At 38.7% G+C, this 19,018-nt stretch overlaps 1 protein-coding gene across 7 annotated transcripts in view; it reads right to left on the reverse strand.

Moving 5' to 3' along the window:
• clasp2 (cytoplasmic linker associated protein 2) overlaps positions 1-19,018 on the reverse strand; it is a 358,715-nt gene that overhangs the window by 80,796 nt on the left and 258,901 nt on the right. The gene's annotated exons all lie outside the window — the stretch shown is intronic.

Consider the following 19,018-nt stretch of genomic DNA (forward strand, 5'->3'; position numbering starts at 1 on the left):
GGAAGGTCATGTTTGACGAATCTTATTGAATTTTTTGAAGAGGTTACTAGGAAAGTTGACGAGGGTAAAGTGGTGGATGCTGTCTATATGAACTTCAGTAAGGCCTTTGACAAAGTTCCACACGGAAGGTTCAATCGTTAGGTATTAATATTGAAGTAGTAAAATGGATTCAGCAGTGGCTGGATGGGAAACACCAGAGAGTAGTGGTGGATAACTGTTTGTCAGATTGGAGGCCGGTGACTAGTGGTGTGCCTCAGGGACCTGTACTGGGTCCAATGTTGTTTGTCATATACATTCATGGTCTGGATGATGGGGTGGTAAATTGGATTAGTAAGTATGCAGGTGATACTAAGATAGGTGGAGTTGTGGATAATGAAGTAGGTTTTCAAAGCATGCAGAGAGATTTAGGCCAGTTAGAAGAGTGGGCTGAAAGATGGCAGATGGAGTTTAATGCTGATAAATGTGAGGTGCTACATTTTGGTAGGACTAATCAAAATAGGACTACATGGTAAATGGTAGGGCACTGAAGAATGCTTTAGAACAGAGGGATCTAGGAATAATGGTGCATTGTTCCCTGAAGGTGGAATCTCATGTGGATAGGGTGGTGAAGAAAGCTTTTGGAATACTGGCCTTTATAAATCAGAGCATTGAGTATAGGAGTTGGGATGTCATGTTGAAATTGTACAAGGCATTGGTGAGGCCAAATTTGGAGTATTGTGTACAGTTTTGGTCACCGAATTATAGGAAGGATGTCAACAAAATAGAGAGGGTACAGAGAAGATTTACTAGAATATTACCTGGGTTTCATCTCCTAAGTTACAGAGAAAGGTTGAACAAGTTGGGTCTTTATTCTTTGGAACGTAGAAGGTTGAGGGGGGACTTGATAGAGGTATTTAAAATTATGAGGGGGATAGATAGAGATGACGTGGATAGGCTTTTTCCATTGAGAGGGGGGGAATTCAAACAAGAAGACATGAGTTGAGAGTTAAAGGGCAAAAATTTAGGGGTAACATGAGGGGGGACTTCCTTACTCAGAGAGTGTAGCTGTGTGGAATGAGCTTCCAGTGGAAGTGGTTGAGGCAGGTTCGATGTTGTCGTTTAAAGTTAAATTGGACAGCTATATGGACAGGAAAGGAATGGAGGGTTATGGGCAGAGTGCAGGTCGGTGGGTCTAGGTGAGAGTAAGAATTCAGCACGGACTAGAAGGGCCGAGATGGCCTGTTTCCGTGCTGTAATTGTTGTATGGTTTATATGATTAGCCAGAATTGCAAAGGAATTTGGGTTCAACGTGGCATCTGACAAAACCTGACAGCATTGCATCGAAGTTTAAAAGCTTAATTAGTCAAAATCAGAGGGATTGTATTCAAAGTTTAAAGATTAATTTGCATCCAAAATCCATAAATATTTCAGTAACTACCCACAAGCTGAAGATTCAAAAAAATACAGAAAGAGCTTCTAAATAAAAAAAAAATGGGAACAAAAATACAGAGTTAGCTCATGCCTTAAAAGATTACCTCAAACAACAAAAAGTGAACTAATGTACTACACAGTCAAAATGGACAACAAATAGATCAAAGCAATGGAGAAGCTACAATAAAACTTAAATAAAGGCATGGTGCATGCCATAACTAAGGATGTATTTACCTAGAAGATAGTATAGGCTATTTGCAAACATGAGCAGAATGGAAGGCTGTTCAAAATACAGAATTCTCCAACAAATCCCCAATTCCTCGGTGATGAAAACCAGGCAGTGAATAAAAAATAAAGACTGAAATGAAATTTTCTAATAAACCCGAGGTATTCCTATGGGATTATGAGGGATTTGGTATTTTAATCAATGGATATCCATCTTTGCTGATTAAAGTTTGAAATTATTTATCAATACATGAGACATATTAATGAGATATGCTTTTGATTCGAAACCAATGTAAACTGAATACTCCTTCCGGTGCTAACACAGAAACCCTACTCAAAATTTCATAACTTCAAGTTTATAATCAGTTATCAGTGAATTGATTTCACCATGCAAAAATTTTGTGAATATACAATAGTTCTGGCATGATTTCATTTCAAATTAACATTGTCATCCAGATTTGAGGAAAATATTTCATTATTTAATTTTACATGAAAATTATTCCAGCCAAAATTAAGAGAAACCTTCTAATCATCAAAGCACAAGTTGCAGAAGCATTGCTGATAGTCTAATCTATTGATGGTCTTCTCGTGAGAGGTTTATGATTTGCACAGATATGAAAGAAAACCCTACATCACATCAGAAATGTCTTTCAAAACAATGTCTTGATTTTCTCTGCTGAATATCTGAAGAAATATTTGGTAATCTGCAGGCTGACATTCTAAAAGTACCTTTAGCTGTAAATTAACACTAAAGTCATTGACTCAATAAACAAATGCATGACGTTGTTAAAATAACCAAAATATATACTCTGACAATCAAAGTTTGATTGCCTTCTTGCTGAATATATAATACATCCGTGTAAAATTAAAACTCAAAACTCCAGATATAAATAAATGAAAGTACTTTGAACAGAAAACATTTACCAGTTAATTCACTGTAGACAATCAAAAATGCAGGATAATTTCTGACTCCAGATCTTTGTGGCCCATGAAACTAAATGTGAAAATGACTCCTTTCATTCATAAAGTAGCTTACCGACACTTTTCATCTGTCCACGCCTTTAATTTTTAAAACAATATGATCAATAGTATTTCAGCATGATCTGTATTAATTCCTAATGTATTGAAATACAATGGATAAATAATTTACATTGCTGTGAATTTCTCATTTAGCTATCTTGTATAATTGGGAAATGTATACCTACAAACAAGGTAGTGAAATTAATACGAATTATGGTACTTTTCTGTTTTGGGTTAATAACATAAAATTTAACTGAAGGAAGGACAATATTCGTAGATATTATATTCAAATTAAGCAGGTGAATCATATGCATGCTTGGATCCAATCTGAAATATTATCTCTCTTAAGTTTTAAACAGTTTGTTTAAAAAACGCAAAATTGTCCCAGTTTTGAATAATACACAAAAGTTGGGAAGGTGGGATAGTATTGACTCTTTTTTGACTACAAGCTTCTTATGCAATGGAATATTCCAAGCCCCGAAAAATATCAATGCAAACTGCGTAGCCAAACACCAAACTACAATGATCATAAAAGCAAAAGCACAGCACAAGCAATGCCAGCTCATTAGTAAATCACAGTATAATTAATACTGGAATAAAAATTAACTTCTATGTCTGATTTATGCAACAGCGATTGAACAAACTGCTCAGGCTTCCAAAGTACTGCAAAATGTGATCAGCAGATTGCAAAAGGTTAATTTTTGTCATGCAAATAGGCTTCCAATAAATGCTGAACACACTTACTCTCTATTGAGAGTTCCAACACAAGGGTTTGCATGCAAAAAAAGATAAACAGACTAATTAGTTGCCATCAGTACAAAACCTATGGGAAAGAAACATATTTAACACTTTTTCTTATCATAGATTTATGCAAATATGACGCAGGATCTTTTCAATTTATGTTGAAATGACTAAATTATTTCACTTTTCCCCCTTTGCTAACTTTCTCCATGGTTGCAAACTTCCACCAGATAGAAACCTCAATCTCCAATGACCTACCAGAGATTGCAAAGTCATAGGGCACAACAACTTCCTTGATGCCTATCGTACCGGGAGAAGGAGAAGACAGAAATATGAACATCATTTCCCATAAAATTCCACGTGAATGGATAACTATTTACAAAAGTCATCTCACCAAATGATAGATTGTTGCTATCCAGAGAACTTTGTCACATTACTTAAAGGAGAATAAAAAGTCAGACAATTGGATATACATGCAAGAAGATGGATAGGTAACGATGAATTTAAGACAGATCCTGTGAAATTATCCTTTGTGCATGCTTGAAGCTTTCAGTCTCTTAGGTAGGAATAATGTACAATACACATTGGATACTTCAACTCAATGGCCACCTTATTAGGTAACAGCTGCACACCTACTCGTTAATGCAAATATTTAATCAGTCAATCACGTGGCCTCAACTCAATGCATAAAAGCATGCAGACCTGGTCAAGAGGTTCAGTTGCTGTTCAGACAAGACATCAGAATTGGGAAGAAATATGATCGAAGTGATTTGAGTCACTTAGAAATTTGGTCTAAGGTTGAAGTATCTCAGAAACTGCTGATCCCCTGGGATTTTCACACATAGCAGTCTCTAGAGTTTAGAGAGAATGGTGCAAAAATCAAAACAAAAATATCCAGGAAGTGGCAGTTCTGTGGGGCAAAATGCCTTGTTAATGAGAGAGGTCAGAGGAGAATGGCCAGATTGTTTCATGCTGACAGAAAGGTGACAGTAACTCAAATATGAGGTGTGATTGATAAGTTCGTGGCCTAAGGTAGAAGGAGATGAGTTATACAGCTCTCATTACATGCACATGCAGGTCAACGATTTGAGTGATTATGCAGAAAGTTTGAAGTTAATAACTCATCTCCTTCTAACTTAGGCCACAAACTTATCAATCACCCTTGATGAGTTATTAACTTCAAACTTGCTGCATAATGACTCTGAGTTGAACAGCACGTGCACGTAATGAGAGCTGTATAACACATCTCCTTCTATCTTAGGCCACAAACTTATCAATCACCTCTGCTGTGGACACTTTCTGGAGGTCCAAGATCCGTACGCTCCACGACCGCTGGACTGAGTGTGAAGGTTATTGGGGTCTCCCTACCTTCTGTCCAAGACCTCTTTCAGAGTCAATGCCTCCAGAAGACACGGTACATCATTAAAGACCCCTCACACCCTCTCCATGAACTGTTTGTTCTTCTGCCATCAGGCAAACGTTACAGGAGCATCAAAACTAAAACCACAAGGCTACTAAACAGCTTCCTCCCACAGGCAGTCAGACTGCTAAATAGCTGCTCCACCTGACTCTGCTTTGGATACTTTTAACTTGCACTGGACATTTATAACTTGATTTTAACTGACATGCGGCTGTTGTGTTTTACTATTTATTGTCATGTTTATTAGTTAGTGTTGCGTTTGTTATGTTATGATTGCACTGCTCCTGGGAAACGCTGTCTCATTCTGCCCTGCAGAGCTGATATATGGTTAGAATGACAATAAAGTTTTTTGAATCTTGAATCTTGAAATGTAGGAGGGGACTATATTGAAAAATAAATGTGCTAGGTTTTCTAAAATTGACTCCTTCTACCTCAGGCCATGAACTTATCAATCACCGCTCGTAAGTACGTATTATGACAGTGGTGTGCAGAAGCACATCTCTGAACACATAGCACATCGGATCTCGACATAGGTGGGCTACAGCAACAGAAGACATTCCTGCACTTAATAAAGTGGCCACTGAGTGTATATTGCCAGTTATTCAAAGAACATGGCAAACCAGATTGTAGTGTAATTGCAGTGTACATATTAGAAAAAAATTAAACTTGGAGTTGATACAACAAGTGTTTGTGTTGATATCATTTGCTGACAATTTTCAACTGGTTTACTGACAGAGAAGCAGTCATGTCACACCAGCTAATGGTGCTGTTGAAGACTCATCAATTAACAACAGTATAGAGCTCAATTTGTCAAACTGCTCTGCACAGTGCAACATGGAAATCAGGCATAACCTGGACGTCAGATGCCTCACCACCAGATTCATGGATGAAGCACAGATGCACTTTGTGCCTGGACTCAATTGGCTTGGTTTTCCATTCTTTATTTAACAATTCTATTAATTAATTTCTAATGATTAAATGAATTTTAAGCAAGTTTAATGCTTTTAATCTGTATGCATTTAATCTTTTAATTTTAAGGCTTTCAATTAATAGTTTATAATTCCCAATAACATAGGAGTCCATTGATCCATCAAGTTTTTGCTTGCTCTAAGATTCCATAGCCTGTCTGCGGAGTGAGTTGGAGACAGTTCCTTGTGGACTTTGCTGGAATGAAAGCATTAAAGTGATCAGGCTTTGGCTCAACAGAGTTAGTCGAGAATTTGTGATGTCAGAAATACAACTGTAGGCAGGATACGAGTTAAGGTGAGATGAGGGATTGCAGGATACCTGATGATTTCCCTGATAACTACATCTGCAGGAAGTGCACCCAAATTCAGCTCCTGACTGACTGAGGAATTGGAGCTGGAGTTGGATACACTCAGGATCATTCAGGAGGCTAAACACCTCATAGATGAAAATTCTACTGAGGTAGTCACACTCATACAGCAGGCTTCAGACAGTAGATGGGTGACCACCAGGAGAAGTAAGTGGACTAATTAGCTCTTGCAGGGTTCCTCTGTGGCCATTCCTCGCAGCAACAAGTATACCCCTTTGGATGTTGCTGGGGGCAAGATGACTTTTCAGGGCACAGTAGCCGCAATTAGGCTTGTGGTACTGTGGCCGGCTCTGAGGCTCAGCTGGGAAGCTAAAGTCAGGCAGAGCAAAAGGGATAGGTGACTCAATAGTTAGGGGGATGGACAGCAGATTCTGTGGCCACGAAAGAGAAGCCAGGACGGTGTGTTGCCTCCCAGGTGATAGGGTCCAGGAAGCCTCAGAGCAGCTGCAGAATATTCTGAAGAGGGAGGGTAAGAGCCAGATACAAAAGGGGAAGAGGCTGCAGAGCAGGACTCCAAAGTTGTAATCTCTGAACTATATGTTAGTCAAGTCACGAACAGGATGATAGTACAGATGAATGAGTGCTGAGGAAGTGGTGCAGGGGACAGGGTTTCACAATTCTGGATCACTGGGATTTCTTCTGGGGAAGGTATGACCCGTACAGAAAGGATGGGTCACATTTGGACCTGAGGGGGACCACTAACTATCCTTGCGAGCAGGTTTGCTAGAGCTGTTGGGGAGGGTTTAAACAACGTTTGCAGGGGAATGGGAACTGACGTGATAGAGCCAAGGATGAGGCTGCTAATATATAAATATATGCAGTACGTAGTGAGACTATGAGGAAGGACAGACAGATGATAGGGCAAAATTGCAGCTAGTGGGATGAGCTGAAGAATAACATCAGGGCAAAATCAAAAAAGGGTGATGAAGTCAGGACTAAAGGTGTTAGATTTGAATGCATGCAGTAGACCACAAGAAGATAAGAAATAGGAGCAGAATTAGGCCATTTGGCCCTTTGAGTCTGCTCTGCCATTTCATCATGGCTGATCCAATTTTCCTCTCAGCCCCAATCTCCTGCCTTCTCCCCGTACCCCTTCATGCCCTGACCAATCAAGAATCTATCAACTTCTACCTTAAATATAAAGACTTGACCTCCACAGCTGCCTTGACAAAGAATTCCACAGATTTACCACTCCCTGGCTAAAGAAATTGCTCCTAATCTCCGTTCAAAAAGGATACCCTGCTATTCTGAGGCTGTGTCCTCTTGTCTCAGACTTTCCCCATCATAGAAAACATCCTCTTCACATCTATTCTATTAAGGTCTTTCAGCATCTGATAGGTTTCAATTAGGTCATCTCTCATTCTTCTGAATTCCAGGGAACACAGGCCCAGAGCCATCAGATGCTTTTCATATGACAAACCATTCAATACTGGAATCGGTTTCGTGAACGTCCTTTGAAACCTCTCCAGTTTAAGCACATCCTTTCTAAGGGGCCCAAACCTGCTCACAATATTCCAAGTGAGGCCTCACCAGTGCTTTATAAAGTTTTAACATTTTCCCCCTAAACCTCCTAACAAAATGAATACAAAAGAATGCAGATACTGGAAACAGGAACCAAAAAATCAAACTGTTGGATACCTTCACATTTCTCCACACTGTATGCTGCTATATGCTAAATATTTACCTGTTCACTTAAACTAAATCCACCTATCAAGAATTTCCGTACTATATGGTCAGTATATGTAAATACAAAAGATTAATTTTATCATTCAAATTACGGATATAGACTGGGCTCCACCACTGAATTTTGTACCATTCTATTTATCTCAGCTTGCCAAATTGAATTTATAACAACTTGTTGTTTTCTCTTAGCCAATGTTACACCAGTGCCAGAGTACTTACCTTCAGTACTAACATTTTTTGTGGCACCTAGACAATCTGGCATTCTGGCAATCTAAACAAAATACATTTCCTGCTACCCCATCCATAACAATCTCAGAGAACTGTATTCATTTGTTAAACACGACTTTGCATTTATAAATGATGTTGACTCTGCTCAATTGTATTTCGTTAGTCATGGATTCCGGCAGTGACAGATGTTAGGCTGACCAGCTTAGAGTTTTGTGCTGTTTTGTCTCCTTTCTGTCTTTGAACAAATTTGTTTCACATGCACTTTTCCATTCATCTGCGAAGCTACAGAAACCTTGGTATTTTTGATTGCAGCTGGAATATTTAACATTTCAGCAGCTGTTTCTTCTAACAGTTGGTTACAGACTTTTACTTTACCTTATCATGGTATCAGCATGGAAAGAGGCCAGTTAGCCCACTAAATAGACCGGGGAACAGCTTCTATCCCAGAGCTGTAGCCTCCATCACATCACTCCCACAGAACAATGATTGAAACTGTGAGCACACACAATACTTGCACTAACGGCACTTTGTGCATTACTGTGATATTCTGGTGCTGCTGCAACTTATTTTCTGTTACTTATCTATTTAATACTGTTTTCCTATTACTGTCTTGTTTTTATCTACCGCTTTATTTAATTGCCTGAGAGGAAGCCAAACAGAGTTTCATTGTAACTATGTACAATGACAATAAAGATCATTCAATTCAATTCAAATTGAAGTCCGTGCTGTTCATCAAGCACCCATTTTTATATTAGAAGTCAGGAGGGAACCTCGGTCTCTAGCTGCTCTACTGGCTGTGCCACTGTGCTGCTGTTTCTTTCTTCATTATGATTGTTTTCCGTTTCTCTTTCCCTTTAATTCCCAGATGTTCAACACTTTTATGGTCGGGATATGTTTGGTAATATCACCAAGAGGACAATTATAAAATAGGACACTATAAACATCCTCCCTATGTGCTGTTCCTTATCGTGGTGGGGAGGTTTGTGTGCCTTAATGATTCTGGGAGCTATACCAGCTGGGACTTCAGTCCCTGGTAGGTTCAACCTTGCTGGGCAGGTTCCAGGCGAAGGGCCAGACGAATACAGCACCTGGTCCTCCAGGTTGGGGGTTGGGCGTAGGGCTAGCAACCCTACCCTGTAAAACCTTTACCGCTACAGAAACTGAAACAAGAAAATTTATTGATGCCAGTGAGAGGAGTGATGCAGAACTGGGAACAGAAATTATGATGGACGGAGATCAAAGCCACCAGGGCATCTCCGGACTGAGAGCTAATCTTCTTTCACCCAAAGAAACTATCCATATTGGATGCTGGAATGTTCAAACTTTATATCAAACTGGAAAGCTTGCACAGACTATCAAAGAGATGCATAACTACTGACTGCAGCTGCTTGGAATACAAGAAACACATTGGACAGATTCTGGAAAGCGACCCCTAGCATCTGGCGATACAATCATATGGTCAGGCCACAAGGACAACCACCATTTACAAGGTGTGGCACTCATCATGGACAAAGATGCCTTGAGGGCCTTATTAGAATGGAACCCCATCTATGAAAGACTCCTGTATGTTCGTTTAAACTCTAAGTTCACTGAACTGTCCATAATTCACCTACTTAGGATGCGGAGGAAAAAACTAAAGATGAGTTTTATAACAGCCTTCGAGCTGCCATGGAAAAGATCCCGACACACGATGTGCTCATTATAATGGGGGAACTTAATGCAAGAGTTGGGAATGGAAACAGCAATCGCGAAAGTACTATTGGAAGGCATGGTGTTGGAGTCATGAATGACAATGGTGAAAGACTTTGTGACTTTTGTGAAATGAACCATCTTACAGTAGGAGGCACCATTTTCCAGCACAGACATATCCATAAACTCACATGGAAATCCCCAGATGGGAAAAGAGAGAGTCAGATTGACCATATCATTATCAAGAACAAATGGAAGAGATCACTCAACGATGTTTGGGTAAAAAGGCTAGCGGATGTCGGCAGCGATCACCATCTCCTTGTAGCAAAAATGAAACTAAAATTGAGAAAAGTGAGAATGGGCTTAGGCAGAGGCCGATGCTTCAATTCCAGCAAACTTCAAAACTTCGAGATACAGAGAAAATTTACACTCAAACTTACAAACAGATTTAGCATACTTGGCAAAGATACTGACATGACAATCCACAACTTTAATAATGTGATGAAGGAGACTAGTAAAGAGATCCTGGGATACCAAAAGAAACGAAAAGAAGAATGGATTAGTGAGACAACCTGGATGAAAATAACAAAAAGGAAAGAAACCAAGAAAAGAATGCTGAGTACAACTTCCCGTCGCCTGAAGGAGAGACATGCTGCTGAATATGCCGAGAATGACAAGGCTGTTAAACGAAGCTGCAGAAAGGACAAGCAACAGTATTTTGAGACATTTGCCTCAAAAGCTGAAGAAGCTGCAAAAAATATGGATATGAGAACATTATACAAAATAACCAAGTGCATGAAGGGGAACTATGGAAATAGGCATGATATTGCTATAAAAGCAAAGGACAGCAATATTATCAAAAACGAGAAAGGAATTACCACCAGATGGAAAGAACATTTTGAAGCAGTTTTGAATAGACCAACACCTCGAGAAACCCCTGAAATTTGTGAGAGTAATGAAGACCTTGATATCACCACGGAACCACCTACAGTTGAAGAAGTCCAGCAAGCCATCAGGTAAGTGAAATCAGGAAAAGCACCCGGAAAAGATGAGATAAGTGCAAAAATGCTTAAGGGCGGTGGCAGAGAAATGTACCATGTGCTGTAACACCATCTGGAAAAGTGAAGAAATGCCCGAGGAGTGGAAAACTGGACTTACTGTAAAACTGCCAAGGAAAGGAGATTTAAGTATATGCGACAACTGGAGAGGTGTTAAACACTCCTCTCAATCACAAGCAAAGTTTTCAGTCGCATCCTGTTAAATCGGCTCTCAGAGGTTGTGGAAGATATCATCTGGAAAGAACAAGCTGGCTTTAGAAAAAGTCGATCTTGCATAGACCATATATTCGTACTAAGACAAATTCTCGAACAATCTGCAGAGTGGAACAGCAATCTTTATGCAGTATTTGTAGACTTCGAAAAAGCATTTGACAGTATCCACCGAGAAACACTCTGGAAAATTTTAAGGAGATACGGATTTCCCCCAAAAATTGTAAACAGTATCCAAATGATGTACAACGACTTTCAGTGCAAGGTGATTTGTGGAAAGCAACTGACAGAAAGCTTCAGGGTATGCACAGGAGTTAAACAGGGATGTATACCATCACCTTTTCTCTTCATTTTAGCAATGGGTTGGCTTATGAGGGAAACAATCACAGAAAAGAAACGGGGTATTCAACGGACACTTGCCTCAACACTTGAAGTCCTAGTTTTTGCTGACGATATCAGTCTGCTATCGAGTCGTCACTGTGACATTCAGGAGAAATCAGGCAAACTTACATCATATGCATCGCAACTTGGGATGAACATTCAAGTGAGAAAAACAAAGATCATGAAGATGAACGCTTCCAACCTCCAACCAGTAATCACCAATAATCAGCAAGTGGAAGAGGTAGATGAGTTCACGTACCTTGGGAGTTAAAGTCAGCACTGATGGAGATAGTGGTAAGGACGTATTAGCAAGACTATCTCAAACAAATCAAGCTTTTGGCAGCCTCAATGCAGTTTGGAAATCCACACAACTCAAACTTAACACCAAAATCAGAATTTTTAAAAGCAATGTCCTATGCGTGCTACTTTATGGAAGTGAATGTTGCAAGATGACGAAAAACATCTGCAAGAAACTTGACACATTCCAGACAAAATGTCTACGACATAACAAGAAGATCTTCTGGCCTGAGAAAATCAGAAACCAAGACTTGCTTACATCTTGCAATATGGAATCAATCTCAGTTTGTGTGAAAAGAAGATGATGGAGATGGCTGGGCCATGTAATGAGAATGCCAAATGATCAACTAGCAAAAGTAGCACTAAGGTGGACCCCACAGATAAAGCGAAGTAGGGGCAGGCCTAAAATGACGTGGCGAAGATCTGTGGAAGTAGAACTGAAAGAAGTAGGCACCAACTGGTAACGGCCAGCAGCAGAGCGAAAGACCGGCGAAAATGGAAGACCTTTGTGGAGGCCCCATGTGCCACCTAGGCACTAAGGGGTCAGACGAGGACAACGACACTATAAACATTGAAATTAAAAAAAAAATCCCATTATTAATTCCCCCATTTCAACTACTAAGGAGCCAATGTTAACTTTGTGACTATTTTTCAAATACTTGCAAAGGCGACTTTCTTTCTCTGCTTTCATATTTCTTACAAGCTGTTCTCACAAACTACTCTCATTATTATTCTTTGAATCATCCTTTGTTGATTTCAAAATTGTTCCAAAGTTTTAGCCAACTACTAATCTTTGCAACATTATATTCTTTTTTATCAGTTTAATATAATCAAGTTATTTAGGTACCCATGGATGGGATCCTCCTCCACTTACAGCTCGAAGTTCTCAACAGAGTCAAAGGATCATAGAGCACTACAGTACAGAAATAAGCCACGTTGAACTGTTATTCACCCAGTCCCATTGACCTGCAGATGGACCATGGTAAGCCATACCCCTCACATCCATGTACTTATCAAAAATCCTCTTGAATGTTGCAATCAAACTTACATCCACCACTTCCACCGGCACTAGACATGCCCAGCCATCATCCTGAAGAAGACGTCAGAGACTGTCATCAAAATGTTGGTTATAATTGATACCTATACCCGACTGAAAGCTTGAGAAGAGTTTATTTGTTATATATGCCAGGAAAGCACTAGATTCTTTTTCAATAACCTTTAGTTATAACCTCAGGGGGAAAAGCCTACTTGCATTTACCCGATCCATATCCCTCATAACTCTGTATCCCTCTGTCAAATATCCCCTCATTCTATCTTCTCAAGAGCAATTGGCGACAGGCAAAAAACTTTGGTCTTAATAAAGAGAACACGTTTTTATTGACAACACTGAAGCATTTCCTTTCATACATGATATTACGTATTTACCACATTAGTTTTAATCTCTCCACTTTAGTCAGCTCTGAAGAGATGTACAGAGGTTGCTATGAATGGGGATTGTTGGATCCAACTGTTTGCAGCTAAATGGAGAGCTGAAGCCACTCTTCTGAAAAATGTTGTCCTCTTGGCTACTCACCATAAAATTAACTAACAACTCAATGAAAGTGGGCGAAGCTAATGGACTACAGGTTGAACTAAAGAAATGAATTACTTATTATAAGCATGCTCAGTACCTCATAGTTGATTACAATGATTTCATAATCACCTCATCTTTTGCTAACTGACTGTTCTCTTAGATTTTGGTCGAAACACATTATAGTTGTTAAAAAGCAATGAAGCAATGTGACACTTCTGTATATGGCATATCATGAGAAATCTGAACTGAAGAAATAGTGTTATTTGTGGGCCCAGCCTGCACATTATTGTCATTCACAATTGTACTACAGTGTCCCCATACTCTAATCACACAGTGACGCAATTCCTTATGATTAGGATATGGCACTCAATGGGTTAAAGTTCAAAATCTGCTCTTTTGAATGGTTTTGACATTTCTCCAGCTCACGACCCAACCGAGATGTCACTGTCCCTCTTTATGAGTGTCAAGTTTTGCCTGAGCTAAGATAATGTCATAACTTTCCCTTTGATTGTTCACAGCATTTAAAGCTAAACTTAAAAATAGGCAATTGACCGTGGTCATTAATCCATAACAAGAATGGCAGAAGCAGACCAGATGAAAAGGAAATGTAAACACTATAGCGCGGAGCATCTGAAATATGGATAGCATGGGGAGAACGTACAAATTCCTTGCAGATGGAGCCAGAATTGAACTCTAAATATCCCAAGCTACAATAGTGTCATGCTGACAGCTATGCTACCATGGCGCCCAGAAGCTTTATAAGTATGGCAATGTATCTGCTGTGTAAAAAAGATTTTTTCAAATGAGTCAATGAAACCACCCAGCTTCCTTGAACATTTGAAGATAATACATTCAGATAAAGTGAACAAGAAATTGACTTATTTTTAGTCATTTTGTGAAAACTTTCAGAAACAGAAAACACTTCAGAATATGTTTGCCAGCACTTCACAACAAAATAGTGATGGCTTGTGTGCTTCATACAATGTTTCATTCCTTACTGTTAAATCTGGAAAGCCCCATACAATTGGAGAAGAATTGGTTCTGCCAGCAGTTAGGGAGGTTCTGACTTCAGTTTTACATAAGTCACCACAGCAAATAATTCAAGCTATTCTTCTCAATGACAACTCAGTTCAAAGACAAATAGATGAAATGCCTAAGAATGTGGAACGTTCTTGTGCAACATACTTAGGACAACAGAATTTGCTCTGCATTTGGATGAATCAACTTTGCCAAGCAACGAATCTTTACTTCTTGGCTATGTTCATTAAAGATGAAAACATAGTTTAAGAGTTGTTATTTGCATGAGGACTTAAAATAGATACCAAAGGGGAGTCAATATTTCCAGCTGTTGAGCAATTTTTCAAAGAGAAGGACATTCTGCTCACAAATATTCTTGCTTGTGCAACTGATGGGGCTCCATCAATAAAAGAACACCTCTGTGGGATTATTATTTTCTTCAAAAAAAGTTGCACCAAACATACTTACATGTGTAATTCACTGACATCTTGTCACAAAAAAAATTAAGTGATTGGCTGTACAAATCATTAAATACTGTTATCAGTGGTAAACAAAATCAAGTCCCATGCACTTAATTCTGGACTATTTTGAGAGCTTTATATTGAAAATGATGAACAGGTACAATGCTTCCTATTGCACACAGAAGTCAGATGGTTCTCAAAAGGAAACTGCCTGAGACACTTTTATGCGCTTTTTGAAACTGTGAAGTTTCAAAATTAACATTCTTTGAAGATGTAAATTTTTCTTTCAGTAATCAAGTTAAGAATATTAGACATGACATTGCTTATGTGTCAGAACTAATCATATAGTTTAATGAAATCAATCTTCAATTGCAAGAAAAATGATGTGAATCTTGAAAAAGGATCCAGTGGTTTCCCGGCATATATGACGAATAAACTCTCCTTGGGCTTCCAGCCAGGTATAGGTATCGATTATAACCGACGTTTCAATGACAAACACAACCATCTTCATTAGCATGTGAATCTTATCAAAGCTAAATCAGTCGTCTCCACATTTCTGTCCAAGTTAAGTGCAACATTGGCCATCATGTTCCAGTTTCTGAGCCTCTCTGAGTTGGAAGAGAAAGAAAGAATACAAGATGATGATCTTCAAGTATACTGTGTCCACCTGGGTGAGCTGCATAAAGACATGTCAGAGAGATTTCAGGATTTTCTCTTGATCCAAATTCTAGACAGGGTAATAAATCCATTCCTGAACACTTGTAATGAGGAATTAAGAGGAAGGATGGAGGAAGAACTGGTCTCACTACAAAATGAGTTTGAGCTGACCTGAAGTTCAAAAAAATCATATAAAGACTTTTGGTTGCAGAAAGAAATCTCTGACCGCTATCCTGCGCTACGGAAAAAGGCCAAGATATTCTTTATTGCCTTTCTAACATCATCTTACAGCTTGAGTGAAGTTGCCCAACTTCTTTCAAAGCAATGAAACAGACTGCAAATTACTGAACGTGAGGATCTAAGACTCCTGATTGACATCGAACCTGATGTTGCAAAGCCGGTATCACTGCAACAAGCCTATTCATTTCATTGAATGGTTAAAAAAAAAGCAATGTCGTGAACAGCTGGACTACTATGTACATTTTAAAACTGTTGATGAAAATTGTAATTAAACAAAGAAATATTTTTATTTTTAGCTTTAAATAGATTTGAATAATTTTTGCAATCATTTGTCACTGCTTTGAACTTGCAGTCCCCATTTTCCTTCACTGTGCATTGTAAATCAAAATCACAGGACAATTTACAATGACCAGTTACCTACTATACGGCAGATCTTTGGACTGTAGCAGGAAACCACAGCACCCAGAGAATACCCATGCAGTCATGGGGAGAACATACAAACTCCTTACAAGTATGCTGGAATTGAACTCCGAGCTGTAATTGTGTCACACTAACCCACTATGCTATCGTACCACCCAGAGGCTTTCAAAGCATCCCTGAAAATTTGCCGACTGATTCTCTGTGGGAATGTTTCTGAAAAGCTGCTGCCGAAGCAGCGTGAAGACTGGTTTGCTGAGTTTGGGAGAAGGCAGTCAAAGTCAATATCAACTGCAAATATGCTAATTCACTGGGCAAAATGACACATTTTCTCCATGCTAAGCTCTCGTTACAACATGACCAAAGAAGAACATTAGCACAAATACTTGTTCTGCAAATGTAGTAGCTAGTCCTACAGAATTTTAAGAGATGTAATGGATTCTTTTTCTTCTTCTTTGGCAGTACTTCAGGATCAAGGTGACCTGCTTCCACTTTGATTTTGTGGTATCCAAGAAGGGAATCTGTCCATTCCTTCTGCCACTTACACATGACCTCTCAATACCATCCTGTGCTCTTTTGTTCCTTCTCTGGCAGTCATCAGCCAGAGACTTCCAACAGTTCATCAGACCGGTACATTTTTTCAGTGAAGTTTTGAGCAGTTCTTGGAACCTTCTCCTCTATTGACCTAGTAATCTTTTTCATCAAGAGTTCAAAGTCAAGTGTCTTTCAGTGCCTTAATACTGGGCCTGACTAATATTACTGAGTGTAACTAGGGCCTTAATACTAGAGATGTTAGTTCTAGAGAGTATTCTGATGGTGCTTCACTTACTCATCCAGTGAATTTGGAGGACATTGTAGATACTGCTGGCGAAGCAGTACTGTTGTTAAAATGTTAAGTCAGTAAGGTTCCCAAGCAAATGTTTCTATGCTCAGGTTACAGATTACTTCAGCTGACTAGCACTCTCAAGAAAATTAAAAAACTTAATGCTTATAATAAGAAAAAATTCAGAACTCCACCATCAAGGATCATCGCTGTTCTGTCCAGCTGGTGCACATTAATTTGATGCTTCCCAGCACTGGACTCACAATTAAACTCTACATGTGGAAAAATTCTCATACATCACTGGGTCAACTTACCAATTTGAGAGACCTTCTGAATATGAATTTCATAAAGACGGAGGTCACGCAAAACATACAGAAACCAGAATCTCCTGATCATTTATTGACACTTTGTTTGATAGTGGCAATATGCAGAATAAAACCAGCGGATAACTCACTCAGGAGGCAAATTTCTGCACTTGAGGAAAGCTAAGGTCCATTAGCAAAAAGAAATGACTGAATGAAATGAATGAAAACACATTAATATAGGACTTCTCATGTGGCCAAGGAAATATCATAATAAGAACCTGTGAAAAGGCTTTTAAAATAGAGGTGCTATTGTAAACTCTGTCACACCAGAAAATGATTAGATAGACAAAGGTGAAGATTCAAGAATGTTCTTCAAATCTCTTTAAAAAGGTGTAAATCCCCATTGATTCATTGGGAATTCTTGGACCTTGACCACTGAAAATGCAAAAGGAGCACTCAGATGGCACTGAAAAACCTAAGCCCACCCAGTGTGAGAACAAAGTAGCCCAGAGCAAATGGCAGAAGAAATGCATCAATGACATAATTATAGGAAATAAAGTCATCAACATTGCTTAATACAGAACCCCACAATCAGGAAAAAATAATGACTGAATAATCTAATTCACTGATGTGTGATAGTGTGTATAACTATTTGCCAGGCAACCAGGAAGAACTCCCTTGATTTTCCTCAAACTATGCACCGACCCAAGACAACAAAGCCTTGATACAAATTCCCATCTGAAATACGTTAGTCAGTACAGAATTACTCAGCGCTGGCCTGAATTATGTGCTCAAGTTTCTGACATGGAATGCACAGGCTACTGATTCAGAGGTGATGATACTTCAATTCGGTAATGGTTGAGTCCCAAAGAGTCAAATATGCTAAGAAAGTTTTTCAAAGAAAGTTCTTCCACTCAGGAAAAGTGTGAGGTAATGTCCTAATGCCAGTGTGCTCAAATTTCTTAAAGAAACTATCCAGTTTGTTGTTTGTCTTGTCAGACTGCATCATTAGGAGGTCACTGGAATGAAACAATGAGATGACATGGAGCACTAGAATATTTGAACTATTACTGGGTTGTTTTCATCCTACTGTACAATTGTTCTAACAATTGGATTTGTTGAATTTGTTTTGCAATCAACATTGAGATACTTACTGTGCTATAAATATTACTTTCAGTTAACAAAATATAAAATTTGAATATTTTTTCTTTAAATATCTGTACCAGAGAAAGAGGAACAATACCATTTGTCCTTAGCATTTATTCAGTTAATAGTAGCAAGGAATCAGAATTAAATTAGGTTTACTCTGTCAGAATAGACAGACATCCAAAATGAATTACATCAATTACTATGTTTTGATTGGAGTACAGCATTAAATTTTCAAAAGTTCTGAAACTATATGATTCTGCAATAAATAGAAATAATTCAATCAACAAATATTCTTTTCATCAGCATTTAAATCTTGTACATCTTAAAATCTTTAAATAAAATCTTACATTCTGAAAAATTAATAATGATAGTAATCAAATCCTGTAAAAAAAATTGAGGAACACACACACAATGTGCTGGAAGAACCCAGCAAGTCAGGCAGCACCTATGGAGAGGAGTTGATGCTTCAGGCCAAAACACTTCATCAGGACTGGAAAGGAAGGGGGAAGAAGCCAGAGTGACTTCTTCTTGTAAAAAAAATAATGAAGTATTTGTTGTTTCTTAAGTACAATTAGATGAAGAATTGAAAACACAGGAAAGTGCCATTAAGAAATCTAATTTATTGTGTAAATTAATCTTGAAAGCTGGAAACTTTCTAGTGAAAGAAAGGCAAGTGGG

Source organism: Mobula birostris, chromosome 1 (genome assembly GCF_030028105.1).
Source record: "Mobula birostris isolate sMobBir1 chromosome 1, sMobBir1.hap1, whole genome shotgun sequence".
In the NCBI taxonomy this organism is placed as follows: Eukaryota; Metazoa; Chordata; class Chondrichthyes; order Myliobatiformes; family Myliobatidae; genus Mobula; species Mobula birostris.